We start from the raw sequence: 5747 nt of genomic DNA, 5'->3' as shown, positions 1-5747 counted from the left end.
TAGAACAGGAAGGAAGTTAGTGAAAAAAAAATTTTTTTAACCTACTTGAAAAGGAAATTCTGGGCTGCCTGAAATCCTGTTCTTTTACACTGCATATCTCCTGATCAGCCAACTCTGAGCAGCATTCTTGTCAATTAATGGCATATGTGGGAACATGAATACCCATGTAAGCATAGACATGCATGATTGTACATGCAAAAACATTGGGCCGATTGCATGAGCATTGCTAATAATTAATTGTACAGGTGTAAATAAAAATCTAGTCATTCTTGATTCAAGTCATGTTGATTTTCTTGATAAATTCATTGAAATAGTCTGCTTACAGATTCGTAGCAATAATTCATTTGGGCTTTTGTTTGTGTTAATCACCTCTGTTTCCACAGGGACCCTGAAAGTTTCTTTATCAACCAGATATGTTGAAGACTTGCTGGTAGTGAATATTCACAAGAAAAATATCAATGTTATACTTGATCCTGTATTAGAAAATATGTCTTCAAACAGTTTCGTGTTTTGTGAACTATAATTTCAAGATGTGTTTCCACGTTGTGCAACAGAAAGATCTAGTGTGTGTTAAATTGTAGTTTTCGGTGCTGTGAAGTCAGTTCTAACTCATAGCAACCCTGAACACAACAGAATAAGTCAATGTCTGGTCCTGCACCATCCTTAAAATGGTAACTATGTTTGAGCCCATTGGAGCTGCCAGTGTGCCAATCCATCTCATTGAAGATCTTTATTTTTGCTGACTCTACTTTACCGAGCATGATGTCCTTTTCCAAGGACTTATCTCTCCTGATAACATGACCAAAGTGATGTAAAACTAAGCTTTGTTATCTTCAAATATACAGAGAAATTTGTCTGCATGTGTTCCAAAACACAGTTGTTTGGTAGTCAATGGTATTTTCAGTTTTCTTAGTCAATGCAATCAATTCATTCAAGTGCATCAGTTCTCCTTCAGGCTTCTCTTCACGCCGAGGAACCAATGAAAATACTATGGTGTGGTTCATCCGTCTTCAAAGTGGCATCTCTGCTCGTTCGCATTTTCAGAGATCTTTGCAACAGATTTTCCCAATGTTGTGCATTGTTTGATTTTAGTTTTTTTTTACTGCTGCTTCCTGATTGTGGATCCAAGCAGGATGAAATCCTTGACAACCTCAATCTTTTCTCCATTTGTCATGATGTTGTCTATTGACCCAGTTGTGAAGCTTTTTTGCTTTCTTTACATTGAATTGCGAACCCCACGGAAGTCTTTGATAGTCTTTGATCTCTGTAAGTAAGTGCTTCAGCAAGCAAAGTTGCACTCAGCAAGCTTTCAGGAAGCAAGGTTGCATCATCTGCATATCATAAGTTGCTAACAGTCCTTCTTTCAATACTTAAAAAAATTGTTTTTAACAGTTTACACTATTTAATCACATACTATGTCCAACTCACATCCAATGTATTCTTTCTTTCTTTTTTAATAGTTGATAGTGGTAACTTTATTGATTTGTTTGCTTTTAGTGAAAGCCTGTAGTTTACAATTAATTTGAATTAGAGATTGACTATAATATATAAATTTAGTGAATTGAGATTTTAAAGGTAGAATAGTATAAAGAAGTTCTAACCAAGAAATTCCATAGTGAATACACTAGTAAAGTTAAAATTTTAAAAAAAAGTTTTAGGAGTAACATGTCTCCTAATTAGTGTAATTCATCAGTAAAAGGATAAGATTACAATCATGTTAACAAAACTGAAAAACAAGTTTAGTTCCAAGCTATGAATGTTCATGTATTTAATGTTAATACACATATATCTAACATAAGAATAATATTTTTATTAATCAGCTACTTAATAACAAAATATGACTAGAAAACAATATAATGTACTTTATATAGTTTGGTACTCATTTTTCAGAGGAAAAAATGAATTTATTAATAGAAAGTTTAAAGCAAATATGATAGCAACACAAGATGTCTAAAATAGGAGTGATTTTACCATTTTGGCTGATCAATTTATTCAGTAAAATAAGAATTAAATTAGATATTACTGTGAATTGATGAAAACCTTTAGTATGTACAAATATCTTTTGGGGGGAAGAAGTACACCAGGCTGTGTGATCATGAGGTATTGATGGGGTCGGGTATCAAGCATCTAAGACCCAGAACAAAACCATACCCAAGGTGAATGGGGGGTGGGGGTGGGGGTGGGGGACGAACCTGGAGTGGAGACCCAATGCCCATCTGTAGACAATTGGACAATCCCCTCACAGAGGGACACAGGGAAGAGATGAGCCAGTCAGGTACAGCACAGCACCGATGTATTATTTCTATGGTAAGTACAGAGAGAAAAATAAGTAGAAACGCAGCATGCCCTTGATGGTGTACATAGTTCAGCACTTCATTGTAACCAGGGGGTTGCCAGACAGACTCTACCAAGAGGAAGACATCCCAGAAGAAAGTTGCAGTTACCTATTCCTGAAAAACCAAGCACGCAAAACCCTATGGGACACAGTTCTGTGGAGCAAGACATGAGGGTGTGATGAATGAGCATTTCTCTTGGGGGATTGGTGGTAGAAACTTATCAATACCATATAAATGGAGAGCTTGTGCTTTGGGGAGTTATAGGTGGAGATATCAGTGCACAAACTTGGAAGTACCAATAGAATCTCCCAAAGCAATAAGCACACGCATAGAGGAGGAACCCCGTGCTAGGCTGTCCTCATTACCCTTGAGAGGTTTTCTTCAGGCAGAGTGTCCAGGCCAGCACAAGGGAGAATAAGTCCCAGAGTCAGGAGTAGAATCTTCATCTTGCTTGTGTTTGTCTCTTGTCCTCTGGAGGAGACAGTCGAAGGGAACCTGGGATAGAGGTTCTATATTGTTGCCTGTTTTTTTTACTACTTATGTATGAAGGTGGCTATAAATCATGTCCCACAAGGCATCATGTTGAAATAGTAACAATAAACATCCTGGTTGTCAGTTCTTTAAGGACATTTAGTCTGCGTGCAAATGTCTCTCTCCTCTCTATCTTCTTAGAAAAGTCCAGAATCTGGATACTCAGAACTGAAGAGCTAATGTTTGCTCGTGATATGCATTTCCAGAGATATGCATCCTTTCTTAAAAAACACACACTGTTCACCATTGTTTCCAAGATAATTTCCTGCTTAAAAAATTAAATAATATTTGTATTGACATATCTTACTCATTCTAATATATTCCTTCCCTTCCTATACAGTACGGTTGTTCAATCCCTTTGGGTGGGTTATACAATCATTAATGCTATCAGCTCCCCTCTCCCACCCTTCCCTCCCTCGCTCACTTCCTGTACCATCAGGGAACATTTACTCCTGTCACTGTCTCTGAGGGGTCATCTATCTTGACTACCATGTATTGAGTGATCTTGAATGTACAAACAAACATATGCAAATCTAACATGATCAATAATGCATAACACATAAGGGTCTTAATAGTAAGGGTAGAAAATCTTAAAGAACTAGAGGATAGTTATGTGTCTCATCAGTGCCTTACCGCACTCTGGTTTTATCCTCTATTCCATGAGGCCCTTCTAAGAGTGTCCAATTTTCTTACTGGTGGACTTTGGGTCTCCACCACATCCTCCCCCCTTCATGTTGATTTGACTGTGTGTTTTTTGAACTTCTGATATCTCTTTCCATCAACACCTCATGATCACACTGGCTGGTGTGCTCTTCCATGTGGGTTTTGATGCTTCCCTGCTAGATGGCTGCTTGTTTAACTGCAAGCCTTTAAGACCCAAGACACTGTATCTTTTGATAGCCAGGCACCATCAGCTTTCTTCACCATATTTGCTTATGCACCCATTTATCTTCAGCAATTGGGTCAGGAAGGTGGGTATCATAAAATGCCACATTATTAGAACAAATCAATCTTGTACTGAGGTAAGATTTAAGTAGAGGCCCAAAGTCCATCTGCTTCCTTGTTGCATTTATAGATATACAAATACACACACATTTATATAGATATTGGGTTGGTTTTTTCCCCTCCTACCCCACTGTTATGTTTGTCTCATTCACCTCTCAGTAATTCCTCTCAGATACAATTCAATTGATCAAACATGAAGAAAAAAGCTACACCCTCCTCCCAGTCCATTTCAGAACACTTACTATTACCTAGCACCCATCGTTGTTGGCTCCCTGTTCACCTTTTTTTGTTTGACTCTTGCCAGGACATCTGGTCTTCAGCCTGGGAATTGTGTGTTGTTTGTGCTTTCTTTTATGCCCTTCTGCTATTTGAAGCTACCTTGGTGGATTCATGTTGTGCTTGGCCTTTTGTGCTTGGCTAAGTTCACTCAGTATAATATTCTCCAATTCCTTCCACAAGATGAGGTGCTTCATCATTTCATTAGTAATTTTTAGGGATGTATAGTATTCCATTTTATGAATATACCAGAGCTTTTTAATCCATTCGTCTATTGATGGACATTTTGTCTGTTTCCAACTTTTTTGTGCTTGCTTTCAGTGACCTATCTTCTGCATGGTACTGTACTATGTGGTGGTCTCATGTTTGTGTTCTGTGGATGTTGATTTTCTTTCCTAGTGCTGTTGTTGTTTTTGTTTTGTTTTAATGTATTCTCTAAAGTGCTCCTTATCCAAGAAAACACTAATCTCCCCTTCTATTCTGATAGAGAGTTTACCAGGGTAGATGATTCCCAAACTGCAATTATTCTCCTTCAATTCTCTGAAGTTCCTTCTCCATTCTCTCCTCTTCTTCATGGTTTCTGTTGATAAGTCGGAGCATATTCTTATCTGCTTACCTTTATCAGAGACTGAATTCTTTTCCCTAGCCCTTATGATTTTCTCTTTTTCCTCAAAGTTAGATAATTTGACTACTATAACTTGGTGTGTTGTTCCTAATTGGTGTCCTCTCTGCTTCCTGGATTATAGTTGGATTCTCTTTTATTATATTGGGGATGTTTTCTTCCAGGAATTCCCTTGCTACTTCTTCATAACATCTTGTTCTGGTACCCCAAATATTTGAACATTGTTTCTTTACATAGCATTGCTAATTATTCTCAGGTTTTCTTCAGTTTCTTTAATTGTCTCATTTGATTGTCTTTCACATTTGTTGAATTCTGTTTGGTTATCATCCAGGTTGCTGATACAATTCTCTGCTTCTTCCAACCTATTTTCTTTGATTTTGCTGCATTGTCTCTCAACTCTTATATTTCCTTTCAGTATGTGGAACCTATCTTCAAATTTTTTCATCTTTTATCTATATTGATTTCCTCATTTCCTGTATGACTCTAAACAGCATTCTGAATATTTCTTTCTCTGGTGGTTCACAGACTGCTTCTTCTATGTATGTCACTAGGTATGTAGTCTCTTCAGACATTGTGATTAGTTTCTCTTGATGTCTTGTAGTGACTGTTGTTGTGGGGTTGTAGTCTGCATGGCATTTTGGATGAGCTGAAGATGGTACTGTGTGTGTGGTGCATAGAGTGCAGGGTGTGTTTTCTATCCCAGAGGTTAATAAGTCTACAAACTACCTGGAACCAGCTATGTTGTGGTTTCAAGCTGTGTCAACTGACTCACTGGGGCTGAGTATCTCCCTAGACAACTGGAGTTATCTAGCTGGAGGGCCTAGCTGAACCCTTGCAATTAGGCGGGTATGCAGGAGCTCGTCAATAGGATTGTCCCAGTAGGGCTTAAGAACTGCTGGCCGCAGAAACCACCAGTGTCAAGCACTTCTAGAAGACTACCTGGACATCTTTGTGGTGCCCTAGAGGGGCAGTCTGTC

This window comes from Tenrec ecaudatus, chromosome 6 (genome assembly GCF_050624435.1).
Source record: "Tenrec ecaudatus isolate mTenEca1 chromosome 6, mTenEca1.hap1, whole genome shotgun sequence".
Lineage (NCBI taxonomy): Eukaryota > Metazoa > Chordata > Mammalia > Afrosoricida > Tenrecidae > Tenrec > Tenrec ecaudatus.
Note: the sequence above shows the minus strand (reverse complement) of the source record.